At 50.2% G+C, this 18,729-nt stretch overlaps 1 long non-coding RNA gene across 1 annotated transcript in view; it reads right to left on the minus strand.

Annotated features, from left to right (window-relative positions):
* The window catches only part of LOC132533491 (uncharacterized), a 1,760-nt gene extending 689 nt beyond the window's left edge, over positions 1-1,071 (minus strand). Inside the window, exon 1 of the long non-coding RNA XR_009545384.1 lies at positions 657-1,071. This is a non-coding gene — a long non-coding RNA (uncharacterized LOC132533491). The remainder of the gene's footprint in view (positions 1-656) is intronic.
* Positions 1,072-18,729: the final 17,658 nt, after the last annotated feature.

Raw genomic sequence — 18,729 nt, forward strand, 5'->3', positions numbered from 1 at the left:
TGATTGCAGGGTTCCGTGGCTGCAGTGTCTCAACCACCAGACCCACAGTTGGGGAGACTATGTGAGCCTGTGAGAGTAGAAGCAGAGGGACAGTCACTGGCCACATCCTGTTCAGAGTTGAGTCATGAGTTGTAAGGTTTTCATAAAGGGAAGTGGATCCTTCCAGTTTATGGGCTATTGCCCATCCAAATGCATTTTCTATAAAGGTGCCGCCGGCATTCTGAGTGGGGTCTGCGTACAAGGCGACTCCATGGACAGACAACCGGATCTCTATGCCCTTGACCAGAGCACGTAAGTGCTTGACTGCTGAGCCACCTGCCTGCTAACTCACTTTTTAATTTTTTAAACACAGTCTGGGATAGATAAGTTACTGCTGAAAAGTTTGGACAAATGCTAAGAAAAACCTCTTTAACCACATAAAGGACTTTGATAATCTAGTAAGATATACACGATACAGCTCAGTGATGACATTCCGAGCATTAAACCAGATACTCATGGATGCAAGCTATTTAGGTGGCCAACGGCTTTCCTCCTTGCACTTTAAACTATTTCAATTATCCTGACTCCCCCTCCCAATTCTAAGATTCAGATGTATGGTATAACCAAAGTGGGTTAAGTATCTAAAAATTCAAACAGTTGCACCTGGGAGAGTTTACCTGCTACGGTGTGTACCTCCTCATGCGTGAAGGCCTGAGCTGACGAGCTGGCGACTGGAATAGTGGAGCCATTCATGCTTGAGAACCTGGCCACACATGCATACATAGATGTGGGGGGGATTGGTCAGCAGTAGAGCCCCGGCCGGACTTGCATGTGTAACATCCTGGGTTTGTGCCCCATAGAACCGCCTGTGCTCTGGCTGAGTGGTGGCTGGTTCTGTTGTCTCATAAAAGTAAAAAGATGTGCTATGGCATCAAGAATTAGGGGCTAATGCCATTTGCTTTTCTGGAAAATCCAGCTAATAAACAGTTATTGGGAAGGAATTTAATTTTTTTTATTTTAATTTTGTTATCCTTATTGGATAGAGACAGCCAGAAGTCAAGAGGGGAGAAGGGTGATAGAGAAAGAAAGCCACCTGCAGGTGGGGACTGGGGGCTCAACTCAAACCCGGGTCCTTGTGCACTGTAACGTGCTCAACCAGGTGCCCCACCACGTGGTCATATGTAGCTTTTCCGCTGCTCAAGGACTAATAACAAAATGCAGGAAACGCTTCTCAAAAGTCTGACTTGAACTGTTGTCTGTTTATACAGTTTATCTCTTATCTTAATCCCTCTAGAAATGTTCCTGGGTTTAATTACAGGGTGGGAGAGGTATGCAGTACACTACTGTATTACCTTTCTAGAACCCCAAATAAAATTCCAAAGTAGATTTTGCCTCGAGGCTTGTAAGGAAAGAATAACAAACAGCCCTATACTATTAATAGTCCCCTCCTACTGGCGAAGAAAACAATTGGGCTCGAATCACACAAGCTGATAAGCATCAGCAGCAGTAGCACTCATCACTGTCAGAGCCCAGATGCGCTTTTGTCAGGACGTTCAATAACGTCTACAGTCCCTTGGTTGTTTCCCAAATGGAGCCTAATTCCCTTTGGTCAAGCTCTCCACACCACCATCATCAAGGTATTCTGACATGCTTCCTAGGACTAGTTCTAGTTGGAAAGCAGTGGCCCAGGGGTGCTGGACTTAAAAACATGAGGCCCCAAGTTCATCACGTGCTAGGAATGGTGACCTGGGGTTCCCCAGCACCACCATGGGCCACAGCTGAGCAGTGCTCTGGTTAGTCAAACAAACAAAACTATATAAAGGTGACTCTTCTGGCGGAGTGATGCTGTGGAGTCTCTCCTGTCTTCCCTCTATCTCACGGGTGGACTTTTGTGCAGGCACTGAGCCCCAGCAGTAACCCTGGCAAGACGCACACACCCCAAACAAAGTGCCAAGTGGAGCTGGTGCAGAAATGTCTCACTCTCGAGCATTCTGGGGCGGGTGGACGGCCCTCAATCTGTAAATCTGTACATGTTTTACAACCTGTCTGAATTTCCTGAGAAGAGACCCACAGCTTTCAGCATAGTCAACACTACTTCCCAAGAACTAGTGGCAGAAAGAAAATAGTGGAAGAAAATAGAATATATGTAATAGTTATACTGGCAGAAATTATTTTGCTTCTTATGGAATCAAACTTTTTTTTCCTCCAGGGTTATTGCTGGGCTCGGTGCCTGCACCATGAATCCATCGCTCCTGGAGGCCATTTCCCCCCCCTTTTTGTTGCCCTCGTTGTTGTAGCCTCGTTGTGGTTATTATTATTATTGCCATTGTTGATGTTGTTCGTTGTTGAATAGGACAGAGAGAAATGGAGAGAGGAGGGGAAGACAGGGGGAGAGAAAGACACCTGCAGATTTGCTTCACTGCTTGTGAAGCGACTTCCCTGCAGGTGGGGAGCCGGGGGCTCGAACCAGGATCCTTACGCTGGTCCCTGTGCTTTGTGCCACATGCGCTTAACCCACTGCGCCACTGCTGGACCCCCCCAAACTTTTTTTCTTTATACTCTCCTGAATTTTCCATACTTAAAGAAAAAAAAAAAGATGGGAGTCCATTGATATCCAACAACGATATCAATAAAAACTACAACAATGGGAGTCGGGCAGTAGCGCAGCTGGTTAAGCGCACGGGGCACAAACTGCAAAGACCGGCATAAGGATCCCAGTTTGAGCCCCCGGCTCCCCACCTGCAGGGGAGTCACTTCACAGGCGGTGAAGCAGGTCTGCAGGTGTCTGTCTTTCTCTCCCTCTCTCTGTCTTCCCCTCATTTCTCTCTTTCCTATCTAAGAACAACAAGATCAACAACAAATAACTACAACAATGAAAATCAACAAGGGCAACAAAAAGGAAAATATACAAAAATAAAAGATTTTTAAAAACTACAATAAAACAACAAAAGGGAATAAATATATTTTTGAAAAAATATGTATTTTATTACATGTAAGCAGAGGGAAGTTAAACCAGAGCACCACTTCACTACCTATGGCGCCAGGGATCTGACGGAACCTCAGGCTGCCAGTCTCCCAGCTGAGCCATTCCTCAAGGTGGGGGACTTGACATACTTTTAATATGGCATCTGTAGGGAGGAGTTAGAGACTCAAGGGGCATATGCCACCTGTGTTCACTGCAGCATGACTTACATTTGAGGACAATTCAAGTACGTAGTGGCAGGTGAGCGGCTAAGGACTGCACTGGGGGATACTAACTAAGGCCTGAGAAGCTTGGGCAGTTTGTTGACGACTGGCCCTGTATTTCCTCTTGCTGTTCAGGGGCCCACGTCATCCTGGTCACGTTTAAAAGAAGATGAACTCTTGTCTTTTGCTCCGGATAGATGGAACTGGAGACAGGCGTACTAAGTGAAATAAGTCTTACGGAGGTTGAAATGCCAGGTGATCTTACTCAACTGTGGGGTCTAAGCAGCACAGCAAGGGAACAAGCAGGTGAAAAACATCACCCCTTGGCCTGTGCCTACAGTTTTGCGGTCACTCAGCAGAGGATGGGGGGGGGTTGCACTGGAGGGCAAAGGGCACTTTGGTGGTGAGTGGGGTGTACTAACATATTTTGAAATGACCCTGAGAGAACAGTCATGTAAAACATTTCCTTCATTAAAATAAAATGTCTCTTGGGTCAGGTAGTGGTGCACCTAGCTGAGTGTGTTACGATGCACAAGGACCTGGGTTTGAGACCCCAGTCCCTACCTGCAGGGGAAAGCTTTGTAAGGGGTGAAGCAGTGTTTCAGGCATCTGTCTCTCTCCCTCTTCCCTCTAGATTTCTGGCTGGCTGTCCAATAAATAACAACAACAAAAAAAAAAAGTCAGGGAGTAGCGCAGCAGGTTAAGTGCAGGTGGCGCAAAGCACAAGGACCGGCATAAGGATCCCGGTTCGAGCCCCTGGCTCCTCACCTGCAGGGGAGTCGCTTCACAGGCAGTGAAGCAGGTCTGCAGGTGTCTTTCTCTCCCCGTCTTCCCCTCCTCTCCATTTCTCTGTCCTATCCAAGAACAACAATAACAATAACAAAGACGATAAACAACAAGGGCAACAAAAGAGGGAAAAAAATAAAAATGAAAAAAGTCTCCTCCCATTAGAAAACATGGCCATTGGGGCTGGTGGAGTCCATAGACTTTAAACCCCAGTCATGGTGGTAAAACAATTTTTAAATATGCTTTTAAATGAAGAATACCTTAACTGAGCTTGTAACCATTTCATAATATACTCATGAATTAAATTATTGTGTATCTTAAGTAATGCTTTGTGTTAATTCAGTAAAGCTGGAGATATGGTTGGAAATAACCTAGGTTTTCATCAGAGGGAAATGATCTTAAATTGGGAGAAACAGTTCAACTGGTAGAGCACAGGAGGCAGGCCTTGAAGCCTCCAGTTCAGTCCTCAGCACTACATGTGTCAGACTGACACTCTGGTTTTATTTCCCTCCCTTCCTCTTTTGCTCTGAAGTAAATGGAATAACTCTTTCAAATGCTTTAAAATAATTTAAATGCCATTGAATATTACTTATGTTATAATTGAAAGGGGGGAAATCAGGATATAAAACCACTCAAAAGTCGGGGCTGGTGGTCGAGTGCACACATCGCCAATGGCAAAGTCCCGGGCTTAAGCTCCTGGCCCCCACCTGCAAGGGGGAATCTTCATAAGTGGTGGAGCAGGTTTGCAGGTGTCTATTTCCTTCCCTCTCAATTCCTGTCTCTATAAAATAAATTCTAATTAGTACAACCTCTTACCTGTTAAAAAACAGAATGTTTGAAGGGGTGGGCAGTGGCACACCTGGTTGAGCACACATGTTACAGTGTAAGAAGTGAGTTCAACCAATAGCACAGCTATATACAAGATACTGGGTACTGTACAGCAAACCCTAACAAAAGGACTTTTCAGTTAACCCAATTACCAAATAATGTGATGATAACATTAACTATCGATTGTCTTTTTGAACCCTAAGACAGCAGGAACCTCACATCTCCACTATAGAGCCCCTACTTCCCCCAGTCCTGGAACCCTCGGATAGGGCCCACTTTCCCGTATGACTCTCCCAATCCATATCAAATAATATTGCATCCGCTGATCACAACCTAACCAACGCAACGGTTGCCACCTCAACATGCTTCACCTCAGACTGTGTCCAGAGACTTCACGTGTGGAATGACAACCCTTCAGCTTCATTACTCGGGTGAGACCTTTCCTTTTATAGTACACTCTAATTTCATCTCAGGTGGTTCACCTTCTAACAAAGTCCCATAACCTAGATATACACCAGTTTCTGTGAGAGAGAGCTTATGTTCACATGTATCCATAAACTACTGCAAAATATATACCTGAAAGCAGAAGTCCACTAGAGTTTGCAGTGAGTACCCCCCTAACACTTCCTCTCCACTATTCCAGGCTTCGGGTCCATGATTGCTCAACAATTTGTTTGGCTTCGTATGTTAACTCTCTTTTCAATCACCAGGTTCCAGATGCCGGCCAGGCTTCCCTGGACTGAAGACCCCACCAATGTGCCCTGGAGCTCTGCTTCCCCAGAGACCCACCCTACTAGGGAAAGAGAGAGGCAGACTGGGAGTATGGACCGACCAGTCAACGCCCATGTTCAGCGAGGAAGCAATTACAGAAGCCAGACCTTCTACCTTCTGCAACCCTCAATGACCCTGGGTCCATGCTCCCAGAGGGATAGAGAATGGGAAAGCTATCAGGGGAGGGGGTGGGATATGGAGATTGGGTGGTGGGAATTGTGTGGAGTTGTACCCCTCCTACCCTATGGTTTTGTTAATCCTTTCTTAAATAAAGAAAAAATTAAAAAAAAGAAGTGAGTTCAAGCCCCCTGTCTGCATCTGCAAAGGGGAGACTTTGCAAGTGGTGAAGCAGTGTTGCAGGTCTCTCTCTCTCTCTCCCTCCCTCCCCTGTTTCTGTCTCTATCCAATACACAAAATTTAAAAACGATAGTTTGGGGTGAAGGAGATAGCATAATGGTTATGTAAAAAGATTCTCATGCCTGAGGCTCCAAAGTCCCAAATTCAATCTCTGTACTACCATAAACTAGAGCTGAGCAGTGTTACGACCGGCCTCTCATAAAAAGTAAAATATATTTAAGATTGTTTTAAAAGTCTGTAATCTCTTTTTCTAAAATATTTATTAATGTGAGGGAGAGGAGAAAAGAGGGGAAAAACCAGACATCACTCTGGTACGTGTGCTGGTAGGGATCAAACTCAGGACCTCAAACTTGAAAGTCCAAGACTTTATCCACTGTGCCACCTTCTGGACCACAAAAGTCTGTAATCCCAACAACATAAACATGCAAAGAAAAAACTTTTGGGACTAGTAAGCATGTATAAAAAAGGTAGGACACAACGTTACTGTGTAAAAGTTTTACTATGTAAAAGTTGCTTTCCAACATATAAGAAATGAACTGGAATTTTCTATGAGAAATGCAGCAAATACCATCTACAGTTGCACAAACAAAGGAACTAAATGTAAAATCCGACAAAACATGCACTAGACATAGACAAGAACAATTACAAAATTAATGAAAGAGATCAAAGACCTAAACAGACAGTCCGTGATTCTACACTGGAGCACTCATTTTATGGGTATTGACAACTAAAGTTTATATGGAAAGACAAGAACCCACAACTGCCAACACAGTACTGATAAGGATGAAGTCAGAACTAATGCTAGCTGACTTTAAGACTGACTACAAAGCTGCCATAATCAAGAATGCAGGGTACTGATGAAACAGATCAATAAAACTAAGCCCAGAAATAGACCCACATAGATAATACACTCATGTAAAAAAGTTTGTGGTGTTCAGTGGAGAGAGGACAGACATTGGCAGATGCAACCAAAATAAGCCTAAATTCATAGTCAAGGTTAAGACGTGCCATATTCTCTCTCTCTGTCTCTCTCTCTCACACACACACACACAGAGAGAGACCACAGCACCAAAGGTTCCTTTAGGTCCATGGGGCTAGGCTCAAAACTTCACTATGCAGGTGAGCTATTTTGCTGACCCCATGTGCTCATTTTCAAAGTGCTCAGAGATCCCAACACATCCTTCTCAAGCATCGCCTGGAGAGGCGACCTGCTCAGCTACCTTTCAAACCCCGTGTGGGGCACTTGCTTTCCTTTGTTCTCATGTGTTTCTGACCAGATAGTCGCTAGCCCAGACGCCCAGACTTTGCACATTTCTCTGAGCAGAGCCACCGCTGCTACACACAGCCCAAGGGCAGGGGAGGGGGAGCGGCTGCAGGGCTCCCCAAGCACCATCTGGCCCTGCTCCTCCGTTAGCCCACGGCTGCCCGGTGGTGTGAGCAACCTGGCTCCATGGTGCTGGGCCCTGGGCCGACCTTCAGGTGTGTGTGCCTCAGACGCAGAGCCCGCTGTGTGCCGGAAGCTCCGCCTGCCTGCTGCTCTGCTCTGTGAGCAAGTCAGTGTGCTTTGCAGTTGGTTGCGACACCACCTTCTCTGCCCACATCCCACAAGGGGGCCAAGGGTGAGACTCTTCAGCTGCCAAGTGCTGGACTGGCAACTCTTAGTCCCCCCTCCCCCCGTTCATGTCGGAACCCCCCAGGGAAAAGTTTTTGACGTCAGGCTCCTGGGTGCTGCCGTCAGAGCTGGTGTTTGCTGTTGCCAAGGAGATACTGAGGGGCCAGGCCGTGGCACACTGGGTTAAGCACACATAGCAGCTCAAGGACCCGGGCTAGGATCCTGTTTCAAGCCCCCGGCTCCCCATCTGCAGGAGAGTCACTTCACAAGTGGTGAAGCAGGTCTGCAGGTGTCTGTCTTTCTCCCTCTCTACCTTCCCCATCTCTGAATTTTTCTCTGTCCTATCAAAAAGAAAAATAAATAGGAGATACTGAGAGTCTTCACTTCCAGTGGCACGAGTACAGTCAGGTGTGACTCAGTCTCATCCCAACTCCACTCCATTTTTGGAGGGTGGGCAGCTTTCCAGGGGACCATGGGGCTGTGTGGTTCCCAGGCAATACCCTCTGCACTTGAATTTCTAGTCACTTGTAGGCCTTTGCCAGATTCATCCTTGACTCCTAAAGCCAACAGAAGGGCTGAGGAGATAACATAATGGCTATGCAAAAGCCTGTCATGGGGGCCAGGTAGTGGCACACCTGGTTAAGCTCACACATTACAATGTACAAGGACCCAGGTTCAAGCTCCTGGTCGCCACCCACAGGGGGAAAGCTTCATAAATGGTGAAGCCAAGCTGCAAGTGTCTCTCCCCTTCTCTATGTCCCCCTCCCCTCTCAATTTCTGTCTCTATCCAATTAAAAACAAGCAAAAATAAGGAGCCAGGTTGTAGCACAGCTGGTTAAACGCACATGGCACAAAGCGCAAGGACCAGCATAAAGATCCGGGTTTGAGCCCCCGGCTCCCCATCTGCAGGGGAGTTGCTTCACAGGCGGTGAAGCAGGTCTGCAGGTGTCTGTCTTTCTCTCCCCCTCTGTCCTCCCCTCCTCTCTCCATTTCTCTCTGTCCTATCCAACAACGATGACATCAGTAACAACAATAACTACAACAACAATAAAAAACAAGGGCAACAAAAGGGAAAATAAATACCAAAAAAAAAAAAAAAGCCTTTCATGCTTGAAGCACCAGAGGTCCCAGGTTCAATCCCTGGGACTACCATAAGCCAGAGCTGAGCAGCCTCTAGTAATCAAATAAACAAAGCAAGCCAGTCAAGCACCCAGAAGCACAAGTGTGTGACGCAAAGGGTCCTGCTCATCAGTCTAGCCTGGGGCCTCACCTTGTGGGCACTGAAGGCAAGTCCCTCGGGGCTTTCTGCGGCTCCTCTCAACGCAACCCTACCCACAGCCCCAGCTCCATAGGGATCTAAGACACACAGAAATAACACTTGTGTGCCATAGTCCCACATGGTAGGTGGTCTTGTGAAAAGTGCTAACACCATCGATGCCCCCTCACCACCTCTTTTTGTCATCAGCAGGGCTTCACAATTGCAGAATGACAGAGAGAGAGAGAGAGAGAGAGAGAGAGGCCAAGACCACAGCATCAAATTTTCCCTCAGTGCAGTGGGGGCCCGACGTGCACCTGGGTGGTGCACACAGCAGAGCAACACCTATCTGAGCGCTCACTGCTCACTCCGCAGACCCCGTTGCTTCATCTTGCCAGCGGTGACCACGTTCATTACAGGTGCTTTCCCACCAAAATCAACACCTGACATTACTGCCGGAGGTGATCTGCGCACCTTGGAGTGAAACCGGTCCTGTCGGTTTCCCCAGGCGCTGCAGGGATCACTTTGCACTGGGAATTTGAAGGGGGAGGAAAAAGAAGTAGAACAAGACAGACCTGGTTCCCCTGGGCAGAGTAGGAGTGAGCTGGGGGGAGCCCCCACTGACAGCCATGTGCCCAGCCTAGCTGGGGTTTCCCAGGGAGGAGCCTGTGAGTGAGCTGCTTAGCCGGGGAGGGTGACTGTCACCCTGCTCGCTCAGCCTCTGGGGGGAGGGAGAGAGAGTGTGTGTGTGTGGAGGGGAGGTGGGGTGGTTGGTAGACATGTATTTTGGGGAGCTCATCTGTTCACGTAGGCCTGCTCCAAGAGGGATGGTGAAAGAGTCTGACTGCAATGGTATTTCTCAAGTGGCCGTGGTCAGGCTCCGAATTTTGGATGGAAACATTACCCTGGAGAAGCAACACCTCCAGCTGCTGGCATCTGCATTCAGGCTTCAGGACTGTGGGGGCGCTTACCTGCTGGGAGAAGATGTGTCTGCTTTGGCCTGTGTGCAAGCCGGGCTCAAGTCACACCACAAGGGAGTGCTACGGCCCAGAGGAAGCTTTGATGCTGTGGTCTATTTTTTTTTTTAACTTTATTCTGAAATCAGGCCAATTTTCCTATTTGTACAATTAAGAATTGTAGAATGTGGGAGTCGGGCGGTAGCACAGCGGGTTAAGCGCACATGGCACAAAGCGCGAGGACTGGCTCAAGGATCCCTGTTCAAGCGCCCGGCTCCCCACCTGCGGGGGGGGGGGGGGTCGCTTCAAAGGCAGTGAAGCGGGTCTGCAGGTGTCTGTCTTTCTCTCCCTGTCTTCCCCTCCTCTTTCCATTTCTCTCTGTCCTATCCAACAACGACATCAATAACAATAATAAACTACAACAATAAAAAAAACCCAACAAAGTCAACAAAAGGGAATAAATAAATATTTTTTTAGAAAAGAATTATAGAATGTAAGACTTCCAGAGTTATTTTTTGGATAGAGACAGCCAGAAATTGAGAAGTTAAGAGGATATTGGGGGGTATACCTGTTTGAGCGCACATGTTACAGTGTGCAAGGACCCAGGTGAAGCAGTGTTGCAGGCGTCTCTCTCCTCTGTCACTCCCTTCCCTCTGGATTTCTGGCTGTTACTATACAATAAATAAAAATACCAAAACAAATAAAAACAGAGACACCACTCACAAAGTTTCCCCCCTATAGTTGGGGACCAGGGGCTTGAACCAGGGTCTTTGCGTATGGTAACATGTGCTCTCAACCAGATGCACCACCACCTGGCCCTCTCTCTGAAAAAAAATCCAGCCAAAGCGGCAAGACCTGACAAAAAGTGTTCCAACAGGGACTGGGGAGGATGCTACAGTTCAGGGCCATCACGGAGCCACCTCCGCCTCCAGGCACAGTGGGAACTTGTCAGCTTTTATTGATCAAAAACTAGCTTGAAGCCTCCTAGAAGACACAGCTTGCTCTGCAGTCTGAGAATACCCTGGGGAGGTATATCCAGGGATTAGGAGTGCAGGTCCTCGCTGAGAGGCCCTGAGAGGCCTGTGGAGCCTACATCCTGACTGCCTCCCAGTACGCGGGCATCTGCTGGGGCTGGGGCGCCGCTGAGCCAGCAGCAACCTGGGTGTGAGTGGTGCTGCTCACAGTTCTATTTTATATATATAATTACGACCAGCATTATTGCTGGGGCACGGTGTTGGCACTACAAACCTACTGTTCCTGGTGACTATTTTTCCCCCTATTTTTGACAGGACAGAGAAGAATTGAGAGGAAGGGGAGTAGGCAGGGAGAAAGACAGACACCTGCAGACCTGCTTCACCGCTCATGAAGTGTCCTCCCTGCAGGTGGGGAGTGAGGGCTTGAACCTGGGTCCTTGTGATGTGTGCGCTTGACCGAGTGCACCCCCAAAGGTCCCCCACAACTCTAATTTGTTGTGCATGATAAGCCCCTTTCCTGCCACAGGTAGGGGAGAGTCCATCTGGGCCTCTATTGAGCGTTTTTTTCCACACGGGCTGAGGGAGGGAGTCTCCAGTGAAGCAACCCCCTTGCATGCGCTTCCATATCGTGACCGAAGGCTCGAACCCAGGTTCCTCTACTGGCTGTGCTACCCCTCAGGTCCCTGTTTCTCTACATTCTTAATGAAACATCTTGTAAAACGGTATTAAGCAGTTTCTTCTTCTAAATCAGGTAGGTATTGAGCTCTGGGAACTATGGATAACACAGCAGTTATGCAAAAAGATGCATGCTTGAAGCTCCAAAGGCCCAGATTCAATCCCCTGCACTCCCACAAGCCAGAGTCAAGCAGTGCTCTGATCTTTTGTCTTTCTCAATCTCCCTCATTAAAAAAATAATACTGGGGGTTAAGCGCACGTGGTGCAAAGTGCAATGACCCGTAAGGATCAGCTCCTCACCTGCAGGGGAGTTGCCTCACAAGCAGTGAAGCAGGTTTGCAGGCGTCTGTCTTTCTCTCCTCCTCTCTATCTTCCCCTCCTCTCTCCATTTCTCTCTGTCCTATCCAACAACGACAACATCAATAATAAATGCAACAATACAACAAGGGCAACAAAAGGAAATAAATAATTATTTTAAAAAAACTTTAAAAAATAATAATAATGGGAGTTGGGGACTGGCTCAAGGATCCCAGTTCGAGTCCCCGGCTCCCCACCTGCAGGGGAGTCGCTTCACAGGCGGTGAAGCAGGTCTGCAGGTGTCTGTCTTTCTCTCCTCCTGTCTCCTCCTCCCCACCTCTCTGTCCTAGCTAACAATGATGACATCAATAACAACAACTGTTGGCATTCTTCGTGTTGCTTTGGCCCCTTTCCCCCTAACTCAGAGAAATGGTTTGGCCCTTGCTAGTTTCACGCCCCTCTTTCTCCCCGCCCCCTATGCTAAGGACACCCAGAGTCCCAGTAGCAGCCTGGGGGGGAGAATGATGGGGAAGCACATGGTGTGGTGATTTGCCCGCTCGTGAATAAAGATTAAACTGCAGCTTCTCAGCCCAGCCGTGTGCCCCCGAGTCCGAGTCTCTGTCTACCGCTGCGACGCTAGCCCGGCCAGCTGGAGCCTCCGAACATTAACAACAAACAACAATAATAACTACAACAATAATGAAAAACAACAAGGGCAACAAAAGGGGAAATAAATAAATATTTTAAAAACATTTCCTTTATTAAAATATGAATTTATAATTAATTTATACTATCTTTATAAATATTATCTCTACTAATATATATATATAATTAAATCAGAAAAGGTTCACAGCCAACCTCACATTCCTGACAAGCCCTGGTAGTTCCTGTTAGGGAAGGCTAATGGCCTGAGGGAGGGAACAGTGACATACACCTCAGTCCAGATGCCTGGACACCGGAACAACACAGCAGGGGTGAGAGAGCAGAGGGTCTCAACGGAGGGGTCACGGGCCACAGCTCCCCAAAGCTCCCGCTCAAGCACTCAAATCCCAGCACTGCACGTGCTCCAGGTCAGACCAGACCAGACCCCAGCACAGAGCCTCGGAGATGCTCAGTCCACAGCCCAGCACCTCAGATGTGCAGTGTTTTCTTCCCAGACCCCACCTCACAGGGGCCCTGAGAATCACCTGGCATAGAATCCAACGTGCTAGCAAGAACACTCGTCCCCATCCCACCGTGTCATACAGCTCTTACAGAATGACCCTTAGTGTGTTCAAGTGTTGAAAGCACTTGGATCTTCTAAAAGCTGATTTCCAGAGCACATGCTCATTAGGCAGCCGGGGCAGCAAGGCAGAGGCTGGCTCGCAGCGAGAAAGCCTCTCCCAGCACTGAGCCACCTGTGCCAACCTGTAGGGCTCAGCCTCAGGCCGGCTCCCTGCTCCCCACTCCCTTCTGGGGCATGAGGCTCCTTGGACCCTCCTGTTCACTTGTTCTTGGCACCCATGGGAGTCCCTGGCCTTGAGGTTTGCTGAAGTCCTAGCCTGGCTAGGACTTCTCTTTCTGGAGGAGCACATTAGGACGGCATCAGGAAGGAAAAGGATTTTCCTTCCTGGGAGCCCAACTCAGTCTCCCAGGGCTGCGGAGGCGGCCTTCCCAGGAGTTCTTCTCCTGGGTGTCCCAGGACAGAACAGATGGGAGGAGGCCAGAGGGGCCTCACCCAGGGAGCGTGAGAGTCCAGCCAGCTGGAGAGGGAGAGGCAGAGGACGGAGTCAGAAGAAAGAGCAAGAGAGCCGGGAAATGCCTACCGTGCTCCTCTCTAGCTTTGGGCCACACCACGGGCCTGAAGCGAGTCCACCCCCACACTGTCCTGGGGTGGACCGTCTCCTAACAACCTTGCCTCTCCAACCTCCCCTCCGCCCACCCTCCAGCCCCCCAAGTACAGCCTCCGTGAGCCTAGCTGTTGGGGAGGGATGTTGCAACCTCCTAGTGGCTTTACCACCTGTGGAAAAGTACAGGTCAGTTAATAAACCAGCTGGCTTATCAGATGGTCGGAGCCAGCAAGACTGCAGGCTCAGGGTGGGGAAATCCTGTCTTGCATGGCTTCCTTCCTTCCTCCCAGGGCCTGGGCCCTGCACCCAGGTTGCTAGGTTTGCAGCCGTGTTCAGAGGCCACTCCCCCCGACACCTGACTCTCATCTTCCCGAGGTGCTAGTCGACGAGGCTTCCACTGGGCGGACAACACCTGTGTTTCCAGGGAGTCCGAATAAGCCGAGCGCCGGGGAAGCAGGAGATGGCTGCCTGGGAGCCTGGCTGTCTTGCTTGTGCTGCCCTGAGCAGTAACTCCAGCCCAGAGGGTCCTTACCAACCAGACTGAAGGAGTGGGGGCCAGGGGTGGACCACCTGGTTAAGCACAAGGACCTGGGTTCCAGCCCCCCACCCCTTACCCTCGCACCCCACCTGCAGGGGTTCTGCCTCCTGAGCGGTGGGGCAGGTCTGCAGGCGTCTCTCTCCATTTCCCACCCTCTCTCAACTTCTCTCTGGCCTAGCTAATAAAAATTAGGGGAGGGGCGGGGAGAAGAGAATGGCCTCGGAGAGCAATGGAGTGGAGGAGTCGCAGTTCCAACACAGAGCCTCAGCTAGCAAGCCTGGTGGCAATAAAGAAACACACAGCTATCAAAGACTGAAGGAGAAAGCGCCACACACAGCAGTGCCTGGTGGACATTCTGCCCCAGGCCCTGCAAACATGTTCATCACTACTGGTGGAACTTTGAAATGCTGTCTCTTGGCTTTCCTAGTGGCTTAAATTTAAAATGAGGAGAAGCTGGCAAAATAGTTGGGACTGGATAGTGGGCTGCTTTGCCATGTGCCACCCAGGTTTGAGCCTGGCCCCCACCGCACTGAAGGAAAGAAACCCTTGTGCCATGATCTCTCACACACACTCTCTCGACCTGTGTTTATAGAAAAAAACAGTATTTTTCCCCCCAAAATTGGGATGCATTTAGTGAAGTGTTTCTTGTTTAGTTCAAATCAATGCAGCCCAGTTCTCTCAACCTCTTGCCCTATTTTGAAGGGCTGTTACAACTTTGATTTACAGAAAGCTGCTCTGTCTTCTCTCATTTCCTAACCGACACCCTGAACCTCCGTGCCCTCCACAGACACGCACTAAGCCCACAGGCCAGTCCCCGAGATGCCAGAGCAAAAGGAGAGGTCCAAGGCTGCACAGGCCCGAGTGGAGCTTGGCCACAACGGGCACAGGGCTTATGCCGTGGGAACTTTGTCTCAGCAGCAGCCTCCTGCTTAGCTCATCGCCCTGGCTCACCAGGCCTGGCCAGCTCGCTCCCCTGTAGGTCACTGCCTGGGCCTGCGCTGGCCTCTCCTCCTCTGCAGCCTGTGAGGGCAGAGGAGGGCTCTGAGGTGCCCCTGGCCCAGGGCCTGCTTCCCCTGCCGCTGGCAGCTGCTGCCATCCCCTTGCCCAGGCCTGTTTCCACCTGGCCTCCTGCTCACCTGATTTTCAGCTTTCCCTCTGGGCGGCTCCCAGCTCCTCCAAACCCCCTCCAGGAAATTTACTCGTTGCCACAAAATAATGCAAATGTGCTCTGGAGGCTGCCCTGGCAACCTCCCGCCTCCTAGAAACCTGGAAGGGAGGCCAGGCAGGCCTGCACCCCCACACCCCCTCTCCAGCCATCCACGAGGCCCAGAGCAAGGCCCCGCGAAGCCCTCAGCCTCCCCAAGGACCCTTAGTCCCTTTAGCATGGGGGGGGGAAGGGGGGCTTGTAGTTGCATCTTGCTTTTACAAAGACAATATGACAAAAGTGGAGTGGAAGACCGGGGTTCACCTACCACAGCAGCAAGGACCTTGACCCTCGGTGGACGTGTCCTGGGCGGCGGTGGGCGGCGGCCTGGTCTGGCACAGAGCCCCTCACCTTCCTGACAGGCGTCTCTGAGGCCTGAACCTGCAGCCCGTGGAAGGCATGGAGGTGGTTTAAATGATGAGCTGCACCCGCCAGGGTCTCCCTCGCCTGAGCAGCTGAGCCCTGGCTGCAGGGGCGGCCGCTGTGGTAGACACGGGCTTCGCAAACACAACTCACTTCTCTTCACCTGTGGTGGTTGTTCATTCCGACTCTTCACTGTGCTTGAAACAGGAGGGGACTGTGGACAGATGCCCCCGAGTCCCACTGTCCTGCAGGAGGACAGTTTTCCTCAGTCAAGCTCAGTGTGGGCCCTGTGGGCCCGGAGTTAAGGGGTCAGGGCTAGAGGAACTGCAGCACCCAGCTGGCTACACTGCCTCAGTGACCCCCAGCATGAGGATGGGTGCCCCAAGGAGGCCCCCAGGACAGACACATGCAGAGGAGAGAGGGGAGGGGCTGTGTGAAAGTAGAGTGGCCAGACAGGTCTGAACCTCTCAGCCTGACCCATCCCCGCAGCTCCCAGAAGGCTCCTCACCACAGGTGTGGTCTGAGGGGCTGACTTATCAGTTTCCTCCCCACCCCCACTCCCATGTGGCTGCCTTTGCCTCTAGGAAGCCTGCCATGATTGCAATTGGAGAGGAATGGAATCCCAGGGGCTCTTGCTCCTAATTCAAAGGGGGCTGGGGTGGTGGATGGGCGTGGTGGTGGTGGCAGGAACACATACTAACCTCCGCCTTAGATACCAGCCCCTCAGGTTAGTGACTAGAAACAAATGTGTTTCCCTCCATGCTCGCAATAGCAAGCCCATGAGGCAGGAGTGTGTGTGCCCATTTTCACACACTGGACTAGGAGGCTCAGGGCGGCGTGTGACTTGTATAAGGTCACACAGAAGGGAGGTGATGAATCAGACATGTTTGGAGGTCAGTGGTCATGGAGTCTTTCCAGGTTGCTGTCAACCACTCGACACAGCCCGCCCCTTGTGAAACCCAGCACAGCCTCCACCCAGTCTCACCCTGAGCCTCAGCATCTTTGTGCCTGCGCCAGAGAGCCCAGAGGGTCCCCTGACACCTTTAGGAGACTCGGGCACTGGGGGATTTTCTCCCATCTTGTTCTAGAGATGTGTAATGGGAGTAATGTCGGTCTGTGACATTAGACTGGCTGTAGGTGTTTTTCACTATGAAGCAGCATCTGTGTGGACCACACACACTGTCACATCACCGACAGGCTCCTTTCTCGACAGACCTTTTCACTCACCTCCCCTCCTTTCGCCAGATGGACCCACCTCCTGTTCCCCTTCTCTTCTGGTGACTGATCTGCTCTTAGGATCCAAAAATTTGTCTTTGCTTACCTGTTTTTGTTTCATTTCTCTCCCTCTCTCTCTCTCTCTCTCTCTCTCTCTCTCACACACACACACACACACACACACACACACACACGCGCGCGCACACACACACACGCGCGCGCACACACACACACGCGCGCGCGCACACACACACACACACACACACACGCACGCGTTGAGTCCAGCTTGGCCTTTGGGAATGGCCTGCAGCTGGGCTTGGACAATGCTGGCTCATAATGGAGCCGGAGCAGCTTTCTCATTTGCACAGAGCTCTCCACGTGAGGCAGAGAGCCCAATACTAAGCAAACCAAAGGAGTTTCACCTTGTGCCTGACTGCAAAGCACACTTGGCCTCAGGTTGGAAAGCAATTATCCAAGCTGTTTACTTGTGGCTGCGTCTCACCAGCCAGAGCCGGGCAGGGCTGAGGGCTTCCAGACTGAGCTCATGGGTCTGTCTCCCTCTTAAGCTGGGCAGCCTTCCTCCTAAACACTCCCCACCATGGCAGCTTCTGTGAGGTGAGAGAACACAGAGCCAGGCTAGGAGCAGGGCTGCAAAGGGGAAGGGTTGATTTTATTTTTTTAAATTTCTTTATTGGGGAATTAATGTTTTATATTCGACAGTAAATACAATAGTGTGTACATGCATAACATTTCCCAGTTTTCCACATAACAATACAACTGCCACTAGGTCCTCCGTCATCCTTCTTGGATCTGTATTCTCCCCACCCACCCACCCACCCCAGAGTCTTTTACTTTGGTGCAAGGGAAAGGATTTATTAAGGTGATCTCTGCCTCTCACAAAGGGTACTGAAATATGCGTGCAGCCTGACAAGTCTTAACACAGGCTTCCTTCTGCCCAGGGCCTCAGTAATGGCCTTGGGGTGACCCAGAGTTGGGGCTGCAGAGCCTGTAGACTGCAGGTGAATCAAGAACTTGATTGAAGGCTGGGCTTGTGTGATGAGCCCCACCTGCCTCTAACAAACCCTGTGAGCTTCTGCCTGGCTGGCTTCTGACCCAGGGAGGGGTGGCTGGTGCCCCTCTGACTTCTCCACCCCACTCCGGACTTTCCTTACCAGCCAGAATGCTCAGCCCAGTCTGTCCCAACTGTCCCCTGATAGTTATGGGGAAGGGCAGTGAAGTTCTGATTTGACACCTCCAGACTTTGACACCTCCAGTGAAGTTCTGATTTGACACCTCATAGCAGCTGCGAGCTCGTTGCGTGGTGGCTTCAAGTCTTTCTTCTGGAATCTGTGTCCACTGATGACACCATATGTTGTGACTGCCAAGAGGCCAAGGGCTTTTGTAGGCAAAATGCACTTCAGCCTTGGACCCCCAGACTCAAGGCTGTTTTATTTATTGATTGATAGAGACTGAGAAATTAAGAGGGAAGGGGGTGGGCGTAGAGAGGAGAGGGAAGTTTCACTGGTTGTGAAGCTTCCCCCTGCAGGGAGGATTGGAGACTTGAATCCAGGTCCTTATGCAGGGTAACGTGTGCGTTGTACCAGGCGCACCACCTCCTGACTCTGTTTTTGGTTTGTTTGTTTGTTTTAGACTTTCCCTGGTGGAAAGAAAGAACGTGGTAGAGAATCCAGGGGAAGGGACTCTTGAGCCTTATGTGTAGTTTTGATTCATTTGTCAGTGCACAGAGGGAGCAGGTGGGGACAGGGACTAAGAGAAAAGGCCTGTGGTTGGGAAGTAGTCCAGCTAGCAGAGTTCAGAACTTGGGCGTCTCAGGCTTTCTGTTCAAATGCTACTCTGGTGCCTCTTTCTCTCTCTCTCTCTCTCCCTCTCTCTCCCTCCCCCTC

This window comes from Erinaceus europaeus, chromosome 16 (assembly GCF_950295315.1).
Source record: "Erinaceus europaeus chromosome 16, mEriEur2.1, whole genome shotgun sequence".
Classification (NCBI taxonomy): domain Eukaryota; kingdom Metazoa; phylum Chordata; class Mammalia; order Eulipotyphla; family Erinaceidae; genus Erinaceus; species Erinaceus europaeus.